Genomic DNA, 12,489 nt, shown 5'->3' on the forward strand with positions numbered 1-12,489 from the left:
GACCTCTGTACTGTGGATATACTCTTCTGGTTTTCTTTATCTCCTGCCAGTGCTGTACAGGCACCCCATTCTTTGCAAACTAGACCACATGCTATTTTCTTTTCTAATGGGTTTGACATAAATGGATTCTTCCAAACATTACATTCTTTAAGGCCAAAGACTTGTTTATTCTGTAGTCTCTGTGAAGTCATTTTCTGATAACCCAGTGGAATCTCTGATGCTCAGCATTTTATTTGCACCTCTGTTGTTCCACTTAACACACGCCCCAGCAGAGTGAGGAGCTCATGGTATATGCTGAACACGTGTCTTCACTGACGGCCTTCCCAATATGCTCTTCTTTAGAGTTATTGGCATGCTTGTCCTATCCTGTCTGCTAGATTGCAAGCTCCTAAAAAGTGAGGATTCACTTTATTCATCTCTCTATGCCTCTATATGCCCTTCCAGTGGTTTGTTCTGAGCCTTCAATAGACAACTAATTAAGGACTGTTAATTTAAACTAAAAATGATACTGGAAAATCAACTTGACACACCAAGAAATTGCGTTATAAATTTCCCAGCCAATAGGTGAACGGAAGGTTGAAATTATTATTTCATCTAAATATCTACTTTGTTAAATTTACACTAATCACTGCATTATGTAACTTTATCTTTGAAACATCGTAAGAACCGTCTTGTGAATGTTCCATGGGCTGCTAACAGCTGGAGACTTGGAGAGGGACCGGGAACAGCAGAAGGAAACTTCATGCACCCACGAGCCCTATTGAAAGTGATCCCAAATCTTAATCTCAGGAATGTTCCCATGACAAAATTTTCATATATAGCTGTTCCTATTGCTCTTTAGTACAAGATTGTCTGCAAAAGACAAAGGCTTGGTTTTACCTCCTAATATTACTTAAATTGAACATTCAATAACAATAAAAGTAGGGGGGCCAGCCCAGTGGCTTGGGGGTTAAGTTCACATGCTCCACTTCAGCAGCCCAGTGTTTTCAGGTTCAGATCCTGGGTGTGGACCTACATACTGCTCATCAAGCCATGCTGTGGCAGTGCCCCACATACAAAATAGAGGAAGATTGGCACAGATGTTAGCTCAGCAACAATCTTCCTCAAGTTAAAAGAGGAAGATTGGCAACAGATGTTAGCTCAGGGCCAATCTTCCTCACCAAAAAAAAAATAATAATAATATTAATAATAATAAAAGTAGTTCTTCCTTGTACTTCCTCACAAGATCACAGTAAATCATCCAAGTCTGTTTTTTATTTATCTTAAAGGCTGAGCTTCCCTACAGAGGACTGGGAGTCTCTGCTTTCTCCTCTGACGTGATATCCTTGGTTTCCCCCTGAGCTGGTGGGATGCATATTCAGTGAAAGTGATGCTAGAATTTCCCAAAAATGTACAGAAATTCAACACCATGATGATTTTAGGAGTACCTTGCTTGGAACAAATACAGGTTAAAAATGTAGGTTTACAGATATGGGAAATATTCACCCTTTTTGTTTATTTATTTAGGAGGCAAAGGGATCTCTTCCCACAGCAAGCTGCTCTAGCCCTGGATGCTTTAAAATATAATTCAAATTGCAGAATCTGATAGATTTTTTTTCAGGAGATGTCTATTAAAGATAATTGAGAATCTACTGTATGTAAATAACTGTTTTACAGAGCCTATTGTATAAAATCAAGCCACAGCTAGAACCAGTTAGGTGAAAGAACTTGTCTAAGTCTTCTGGAAACGACTAACATTGAGGATCATTGCTGTTTACAGTGAAGGGCAGTCAAAACCAAGCCAGTCCTGGGCGCTTGGATGAGCTCAGTGTTTCAGAGGTGGAGCTCTGGAGACAGATGCCCAGGCTCAGATCCCAGCTCTATCCCTACTTACCGCACAGCTTTAGCCAAAGTAGTCAACCTCTTCAAGGATCAAATTCTCATGTGTGAAATAGGGGTAATAATAGCGTTTCTGTCCTCATAAGTTTATTGCGAACATTAAATGAGACCACGTAAACTGCCCACTCCAGAGAATCCTCTCCAGGTACTGCAGCTATTAGTATTCGTAGCAGTCAGTAACTTTGTCAGATTAAGATAACTGGTAAGTATGTTTCTTTCCTTCTTTTTTTCTTTTTGGCTCTAAGACTGGATTTCTACAACTTTTTAAAATGCCTTTATTGAGATATTATTCATATACCATACATTTCATCCATTTGAAGTGTACAATGAAATGGTTCTTAATATAGTCACAGAATTGTAAAACCATCACCACAATCTAATTTTAGAACATTACTGACTTATGCTTTTTTGCATAATAAATTAGCAAATCTTCCCCCGCCCCGATTATTATACTCTTTTTAGAATTCTTCCTACAGTCCCTGCAAGGCTATATTGCATAATAGAAGAAATCACTTTATTAGTGGAACTGTCAGAATTTTTTAAGTTGGAGAGGTGCACAAATTTTAATTAGCGTGAGAACAATACTGGATGAACTCTGTCTTCCTAGCTGTCTCATAGGAGGTCTGAGATCAATGAGTCTGGCAGGACAGAGAAAAGCAAGAGCCTAATTATTATTTTTTTCAACAGTTGGGTGGTAGGTTGGCATGTAGGTTGGAATCGTGCCCTGAGAATGAAATGGGTCTCCTTACCCAAATATAGATGGTATTTTTAAAAGGCTTAGGGAAGCAGCAAATACAACTCTATGTTCCTAGCTGCTGTAGAGATAGCAATAAAATTTCACAAGATTTGGGATTATAAATCTTTTTAAAATTTCTGAGATCTGAAGGATAACTGGATAAAAAGTGCTGTGAGGCACACTCTGTAGGAGGAGGGGAGTATATTGTTGTTTATTTCATCACTCGGCTCAGCATAGATTTACTAAGACCAGCTACTCATGGCTAGACAACTGAAGGTTAGGGCTCTGCTCAGTGTTAGCTTGAACAGGGCACCGAATGCAAGTACCTAGGCAGGAAATGAACTCCCAACGATGGTATTCCAAGGCCGTGGTTCTGAAGTTGAGGTGGGATGGCTAAAAATGAGATGAAATGGCAAATGAAGGAAAACTGGAACCACTTCACAAACTTGCCTAGGTCCTGCTCTGTTCAAAACAACCACAAACATACATCAATCCGTATTCAAACTCCTTGGTTCATACACACTGATTGAGAGCATATTGGACTTTGGATTTTTTAAACAAGTCAATAGATTCAGAAGAAGTCGAATATGTATGTTGTTGCCAGTCCCCAGAAGTTTCTTGGACTAGTTCAGGCAACAGCTGCATAAATATTTCCTAACATTGGCTGCCTGTCTCACTTCACTTCTTTGTGGAAAATACCTCACTCTTTTTTTCCAGTTCAATTTAGTGCTTATGTCTTATGTGGATTGACTGAAGAAAATTATTTCTAGAACTAGGAGTGTTCCAAGCATAACTATGACTTCTGGCAGCTAAAGAGACATGACCAAACAATTTTTCTCCTTCTCTGTTGGCTTACTCCTGTTCATCCTTCAAGACTTAGCTCAGAATATTCAATATCAGGAAATGAGAAGAACCTGTATGAATAAAACTATAAACCTTTATTAAGTAACACAAAGAAACACTTGAATAAGTGGAAAGACCTATCGATTTAATGAAAAGGAAAATTCAAAATTATGAAGAAATCAATTTTTCCTAATAGAACTATTCTCTATAATGACAATCAAAATTTTAATAAGCTTGTTACAAATTGACAAAATGACTCTAAAGTTCATCTAGAAAAGTAAAAATGCTAGAAGAATCAGGAAAATTCTGAAAAATAATGAGAGAACTTGTCCACATATATGTTATAAAGATAGAGTTGGTTCTGACCCATGAATTTCTAGACTCCAGTAAGTGTAACAGAATACAGTCTAGAAATAATCCCACGTGACACGTGAATTTGGTATCCAATAATAGCTGCTCTTATTACGCACCATGTATCTTTCTAAGCCCCTTACATACACTAACCTATGCAGCCCTGACAGCTCCAAGAGATGGGTAGTTTGATTACCCCCATTTTATATATAAGAAATCAGCTTCACCTAATAACTAAACAGCGGAGCCAGAATTTGGACTCAGGCAGCCTGACTCCAAGACCTAGTAATCACTATACGATGCAGTATTTTAAATCAACAAGGGAGAAAGATCGTTCAACATAGAGGACTAACAGAAACCCTACCTTACTTTTCATATCACAGCTGATTCTAGATGGCTCAAATATTTAAATATAAACATAAAAATATAAAAAGCAGGAAAATATGGACTTTTAGAAATCTTGATGTGGAGAGACCTTTTTACAGCCCACACAAAAGTCAAAATCAAAATAGGAGAGATTAGTAGGCCCAACTCAAACATTTCAAAACCATAATTAAAGTCAAATGAAGAAGCGAAATACCAATCATAGTACATATGATGTGCAAACATTAATGTCCCTAGCATACAAAGATCTACAAATCAACCAGATGGTGATGAACATGCCAAGGAAAACATACACAAGTCATTCACAAAAATAAGAAAAAATAGGCAAAATAAATGTGAAAAGACATTTAAACTTACCAGTGATTAAAGAAATGCACATTAGAATAAAAAGATAGTTTTTCATTTATCAGATTGGCAAAGACATAATAGAAAACATTCGGCGTTGACAAAGGCATAGGAAAACATGGAATTTGAATTGGTACAGCTTTTCTGGAGAGCAGTTTGGCCTTTATGAATCAATCAAAATTTCAAGTGTGTATAACTTATGATCCAGCAATTCCTCCAGAGACTTATCTGTGGAGATCTTTGCCAAAGTGTCCAAAGCTATATATACAATGATCTTAAGGAGATCATTATTCAAAATAGCAAAAAGAAGAAAACAGAATCAACTTAACTGTACTTTGATAAGGGACTAGCTAAACAAATTAAGGCACAAAATATAATGGAATACTATATAGCCATGAAAAAAATTGTGATATAATTTTAAATTCATTGATCTGGAATGATGTCCAGGATATTTTGTTGAATGAAAACCAAATCAAGATACTGAATAACATGTGGAGTGAGGTCACATTCATATAATAAAATTATGAATACACACACACACACAGATATGCTTAGAAGGGTATTCACCAAAATGTCAGTTGTGATTATCACAAGGTGAGAAGTGATTTGGGGTGAGTTTTAGTCTCTTGTTTATATTTTCATGTATTATTTGGAATTTTCTAACAAGCACATAAATACCACCAAAAAAAGAAACAGAAGAGATACAACTGAAGCATTGCCTTTTCCAGGAAGCCTTCCCTAACTCCGGCTTGGTCTAAGTGTTGCCCTCTGATTTCCCATATCACCCGATGTACATCTCAACCATAGGAAATCCACATTACAATGTAAAGATATTGGTAAGTGTCATCCCTCTCCACTAAATCATCAGCTCTTGAATATCCCTGATATCCTATTTACTGTGTTTTCCCTGCACCAAGCATAGAGCCTGGCATGTAGCAGACACCCAATAACTCAAACTATTTGGGAATTCAAACAAATGTCCTGTAAAGTGATACATTGTTCAAGATGATAGATGTGAGTTTTATGAGATTAAGATGTGGGTTTTTCCAATAGTTTTAGTGAGATAAATCATGGAGAAATGCAAAGTAATGGCCTCCTTTTTTAGTAGATCTATCTAGTTTCAAGCAAGAGACAGGGTCTCAATAAATTAACCAACATCCTTCAGAAGTCTTCTTGTGAAAACTGCTGTTTAAGTCTTGACAATGACTGACAGTGATTTCTCACTGGGAACATGTCTGCTTTTCTGGAACTCTCACTTTCTGCATCTGCAAACTGGAAACGAGAACAGTTCACCCAGCAACAGGCATCTACCTTCAATGACAGTGGCGCTGGGGAATCGTTAACAGTGTTTGCTCGAGGCCTCTGCTTTAGGCGTGCTTTATTTCAGCTCCAAATTTTCCAGTGAACTCTGTCTCTGTTTTGACATTGAAAAAAAAATATTTTGGCACTGAGCAACACTGAAAAATGTTTCACAATAAGCTCCTCTTATCAGTTTGTTGGCTTCATCCTGTGAGGTTTTCCTTTAGCCAGATTACAAATTTTATTCTGGGGTTAGTGCCTTTGAACTATAGTAACAGATATGAATTGCAGGTAGAAATGTTCTCTAATTAGTAACTATTATTAGATATCAATATAATATCTAATATATAAAATACGTGAAAAGGGGGTAGATAACATGTCAGATACCTCAAGAGTGAAAAGAAGCCCTCTAAATGAAGTTGGTTAGAAACTGAAAGACCTAATCTGAACTGTTAATGTATTCATAGACATATTCTAGAGGACAGTGTTGGTTTTACGGTGTTGACAGTGCTACTTAAAAAAATTCAAGCAGGACAGAACGGTAGTAAATGAAAGTTACAGCTTTACCCCTCATTACACCAACTAGAGATGTTCACATCACATTATTCTTGTCTTCAGTTTGTCGCCTCATCATCAGGCTTGTTTCCCCATGTTTAAACAGGTGTGATTTTCACGTGCTCCTCCAGCCAATGAAACACCAGATTTTAATGATAACATGCAAGCTGTGACTCTTCCTTTATAAATATTGACACTGGCAGATTAGTCAATGTCTTTCTGAGTGTTTATTTACTTAATCTTTTGGAAATTAAGTTCAGAATTTCTACGTGTTACATCAATCAGGTGTCACCATTTTGAACTTACCATTATATAAAACTGTTTGTAAGAGCTGTATGTATTGCTAAGCATTTATTTACTCAAAATCAATGGTTCAAAAGTTTTAAGAAATGTAAAACATGGGAGAATATGTATGAAATACTGCCAGGAAAAAGAGAGAGAGAGTAAATTAAAGAAATAATGATTAGAAATGAGGAGAGTGAAAAAGGACCACTTGCAAATAACCTACCAGCCATAGTCAACATAACTGCATCTGATGAAAATAGTATAACATAATTTATAACACATTATGACACATTTTATATTATCAACACTGCAATTAACTTATAGTTCTAAGACCACACAATATTTTCCTTCATTTTACACAAATACACTTTTCACTTTCAAAATAAGGCAATCTGTTACAGATGTAGTCAAGTCAATGACCACTAACACATCACAATAGCCTTTTTAAAAAGTCTTCTCATGCCTTCCTAAACTTGTATTTCCAAACGAACAGTGTAGGTTATTCTTTCAATAATTCAATCACTGGGCTTGTTTAGACTTGTATTTGAGACGAATGAGCTTGTTAACATATAGATAAAAGACTTATTAAATATTAGGATCTGCTAGAATGGCTGATGTTAAGCCAGCTACATCTAATTTTCAATATTACTGATGTCTCTCTATTTCTTGATTTAGCAACCTAAGACAATCTCTTTCAATGACCCACTATAACCAGGTAAGTAATTCATCTTACAATACTTCCTTCTTTTTCCCTACCCCTTCTCCTGGGTTTTGTTGGTTAATCTGTACTTTTTAGCTCTTTTATTGGTTACATAAGTCATATAGCATGAATTATCTCAAAATTTCATATAACTTCAAATGATATAATTTATATAATTTCAAATAATATGCTTAAATTCCACTTATTGTTTCATCATTTTTAGACATTATTTTAATTCTCTTTCTATAAAAAGAGGAAATAAGAATCCTAATCTATCTTTGACTTCTCTACCCCAAACTCCAGGTTTTGGACTTTTAAAATTAAGCCAGGACTTTTAAATTATCAGTATGTGTAGCATTTACATTTACAGCCACCCTGTCCTTGTTTTATAACTTTATTAAGAAGATTCTGAGCTTTGTTTAGAAGTTAATTCTAAAAATTCAAAACAAATAGCATATAAAACATTATTATTATGTCAATATTAGTCACTGCAGAATCAAGCATTATGATTAGACCTCAGGAGAAAGAAATGTAATCTTATGTAAGAAAAACTGTGCCACTCAAAGGCAATGACTTAAGAATTGAAGTAAAATTCTCTTTTCTTTCACTCCAAGAATTCCTCAGAATTATGCCACAGTTTACTTTGTTTTGTGTATAGAAATGGCTTTCTTGTGCTACAAGTTTTTGGGTTTTTTCTGAAGTTTCTAGTTGCCTTTTTTTTGTTGCTGTTTGACAAAAAGCATAGAAACTCTCATCCTATCTTTAATCTGGCTCCCCCGCTTCAGCCCGCCCCTCCCATTCATCTCCTCCATTTGTCTGCTACCTCTTACTTGATTCCTCAATAGGAAGATATTTGACATTCTGGATTAATCTTTAAGGTCACTTATTTTTCTCTCATACTTTATTTTTGCCTGTTTGCTCTACTTTTAAATCCATCTTTTTGCTGCATTTTGAGAAGCAATCATATTTTTAATGTCCAATAATTTCCTCCTATTCTCTTTTTGCAAAAAACGTTATACTTTATAGATATCATTCCTTTTTAAGTCTCTCTGAGGCTATTAACTAGAATTGAAAGAATTCATTTTGTTCCCTGAATTAGCTGGAGGTTTTTTGGTCCATCACTTTCTTTATTCATCTTAGTCCTATTATTTGTTGCTGTTGATTTTCCCCCAATATCTGGCCATCGTTGTTTATCTGTTCATACTTACGAAAGAAAAACTAGGTTAATGAATTTGAGTAGTTTATGTGGATGTCCTCTACTGTTGAATAGGGATTTTTTTCTCAAAAGACATCACTTTGGGAGGATTTCTGGGTAAGTGGGCAACTCACGTAGATGGGGAGGCTCTTTAAGACACATGGACAGAACAAAAAGAAGATGAGGGTTTCACTTCCAATATCAGCACAGGAGGGCCTTTCTCTGGAGCTCACATCCTCACTAGGAGCGATAGCCCTTTCCAGACTAATCACGCACTTTGCAAATGTCACCAGGTCAGCAGCACTGAATACCTGCTCTGTATGGGGGGAAGGAGTAGCTGTTTTGCATGCAAACCTTCTGCCCACTTCCCTCCCTGGTCCTCCGTATTGGTCAACCCACGCTATTCCACCAAAGGGGGCTCACGTCTGTGCTGCAGCCTTTTGTACTAGGGCTTATGTCAATATGTTCTTATCTACTTTCCTTATGCCAGAAGTTTGCCTTTGCTCTGATGATCCCACCCTAACCTGTTCTTAAAAGAACAAACTGAAGGGTTGGGGTACTCTTTTCCTGTCATTTCAGTGGCATTTGAGGAGGAAGAGTGGATGAACATAAGTACTCCACTGACTATCCTGTAGTAAAACTCGTGAATTCCCTCCCTGATCTCAACACCCTTCCTTCTTTCCTTCCTGTCTCCCTTCCTCTCACCATCCTTCTGACCTTCTGTTCCTCTCTTCTTTGCTTTTACAGATAAGCACCTTGTAGTCTAGGAAATGATATTAGAATTAAAAACAGTGATGAGAATTTTCCTCTTTTTCTTTTCAAAGAGGTTCTTTATAATACCCACAATAGATATCTCAGCAATTTGTTTTCCAAAGAACTGAAACTAAACCTAATTTAGTGTTTTTTTCTTCTAGACAGGTCTCTGTGTAGACTTCCATGGTCAAAGCGAATATGTCGCATTTGAAGAAAAAAATGAACAGGTAAAATTAATTGGTATATTTAACTGAATAGTTTGTCCAACATGACACATTTGCATCAGAATAATTTAGGTAACAACAAATTATGTTGAAACAAAGAACACTCTCAATTCTTCCTCATATGAACTTAAGAGACGCTTTATTGGGGGCTATAAATCAGGTACTGGGCTAAGATTGCTAATCCCCTATGAGATAGGTATTAACATTCCCTTTGTGCAAACAAAGAACAGAAGTTCATGGAAGTTAAACAATTTGCCCAAGAGCACAGAAGTAATTGGCAAGTGTAACTGGCAAGTAATTGGCAAGTGTAACTGGCAAGTAATTGGCAAGTGTAACTGGCAAGGCCAAAGTTTGAACCCAGGTCTCTCTGCTGCTTCTAACCATTTTCCTAGTCCACCTCCTATATGTATTAGGACACCCTCAGAGTACTGGTAAGTGCTGCCCAAGGACCAATGAAGACATTTAAAATAGATGAGGCAGCTATGACTATTGGAAAAACTTTAGCTCCCTGGAAACACAAGTAGAAACCCTCATGTTCAACGAGTCAGTGTGTAGAGTTATACCCACTTCACTCTGTAAGTTAAAATGTTTACCTTGAACAAATAGACCCCTTAAGGATATTAAGGATTTTCTGACCCTTTCTGTTAGAAAAAGCTCATGCTAGGGTTGTGTGGGACAGAGGAAAGAAGACAGCATTTGGAGAGAGACAGAAATGGTTTTAGATTCTGTTCTGCCACTTACTAGCTGTGTTAAGTACATGACACTTATGCTGAGATTCAGTTTCCTTATCTATAAAGCACAGATAATAATCCCTTCTTCACTGAGTTATGATGACAATTAAATGAATAAAGTGCTGATAAATAATAGATGTTTAAATGTTAATTCCTTTCCACTGTAGTGTCTTTTACTTAAATACCTTAGAATTAATAGATAAGAAGATATGTGTCCATTTGGTCAATACACAGCACTAAGTAAAAATGAAACCTATCATTGGAGAACCATTCTTTCTAGAATATATATACATTAAGCTCAAATATTCCTTTAGGTATGACTTAATATGTGACTATGTCCTGCTTATTAGAGACCATTTATTGTAAGTTCTTTGAAAATTAGTTCTTCAAAACATATATTTCTCCTGAAGTGTTTTAGTTACTATGAAACATATTTATCCTCTTACATCTTCAATCTATTTAATTAGATTAACTTTTGTATTATCATTACTATGACTACAAACGTGAATTAAGGACAACCACCCTCTTAGACAATTTTGAATATAACTACTTCAGGAGCTTTGCAATGCACTTTTCTCCCAGTAAAATGCTGCACGGAAAATGTTCAAATAGAAAAATACATACTAACTCACACAGAGGCCAGAGTGAAGGAGGTAGGAAAAAAGCACTTACTTGAACTTTGAGCTCTCATTTGTCCATTCTTTAGATAAAATATTTGCTCCCTTTTGGACTTGGAAATGTAAACAAGCATCCATATAAGGGGAAAGTCATTTATCTTTTGAAAGTGTGGCTAAATGCAGCCAGTTCAGACTTGTGTGTGGAAAATGTAAACGTGTTGTCACAAAGTTCTAACCTTTCAACTCTATTCTTGAATTGCTATCTTGTGAAAGAAAAATGCTCTGATAGCAAAGACTATTTGGAAAGGTAGATCAAGAGAAAAAAAGGGGACACTAAAAGAAGCAACGTTTAACTGAAGTAATAGAGTTTAAAGTAAGTGTCATTTGGGAGGAAAATGTTAAACACAGTGGTCTGTTGGCTGGAACGAATCTCAGACTAAATTTATTTCTCAGTCATAACAAATACATTAGACTAGGTAATTTGCATACTTATATCTAGGTCTTCAAAGCTTTTAATTACCGTTTTTGTTTTTAAAGTTTTTAATTACTACATCAACAGTCTTAATGCAAATGTCACTTTAACCCTCAGAATTTAAGGGAAAAAATATACATTGATCGATCAATCAACAGATATAGATAAGTATCAATATGATCTTGGCAAACAAACCAAATGATGATATAAAAAGTTATTTTTTAAATCTTCATTAAAAAGAAATTATCTATAAGGATGCAACCTAAACTGGTACGTCTGAGGACTTGGGGAGTGGGATAAGAGGAGCCTTGACAATTCAAAATTCTGGGTTTTCTTTTTCTTTTTACAAACAGGAGCATGCTATGTTTATAATTCAGACAAACTTCAAAAGTTTTTTTTTTTTTAAATCATCATTATCCTTTAATTCAATAGTGCAAACAACATATGGAATAAGAAACTATGGGGCAGAATTCTCATTAACATCAATATAGCAGATAATAAACGCACAGGTTATTTGACCTTAAATAATTTCCGGTAAGGATGTATGATAGCTTAACATTTTTCCCCCAAATATGTGTTGGCCCAGTTCTTTATTTGTCCTCAGTACTCTACAGTTTTTGTATATATACCTCCTCTCCTCCCATACTTTAATCAAATACCATTCTCTTGCTCACAAACCATCCTCTTAGACAAAAGCTCAAAAAAATGGCAGCCCATGGGTGGCTCAGAGGCAGCCCACAGATGTATTTTGTTTGGCCAGAAAAATGTTCTTGCATTTTCAAATTAGTTGCCAGTATTCAAGAATTTGGGGACTTAACACAAAATTTGAGATTCCCGGCTTCTCTTGAAAGATCAAAACATATGCCAACACAGGGCCCATGTTCCTGCATGGCACTGGGATTGCTTACAGCTGCCCGTTTAGCCTGGGCGCACTCTCCAGTCCCCAGAGACTGACCACCCCAATAGCGCTTGCAGTGCCATGCTCCCTTTAACAAGCCTCTTGCACTGTTTTTTGTCTTTTGGTAAACAGGAAAGTAATTTCTTACTTATACACTCTTTTCTTAAAGGCGGGACAAGAAAAGAATATCAAGCAAACCAGAAGAAGCATGTGTGGAATAGAG

Source organism: Equus quagga, chromosome 4 (genome assembly GCF_021613505.1).
Source record: "Equus quagga isolate Etosha38 chromosome 4, UCLA_HA_Equagga_1.0, whole genome shotgun sequence".
Lineage (NCBI taxonomy): Eukaryota > Metazoa > Chordata > Mammalia > Perissodactyla > Equidae > Equus > Equus quagga.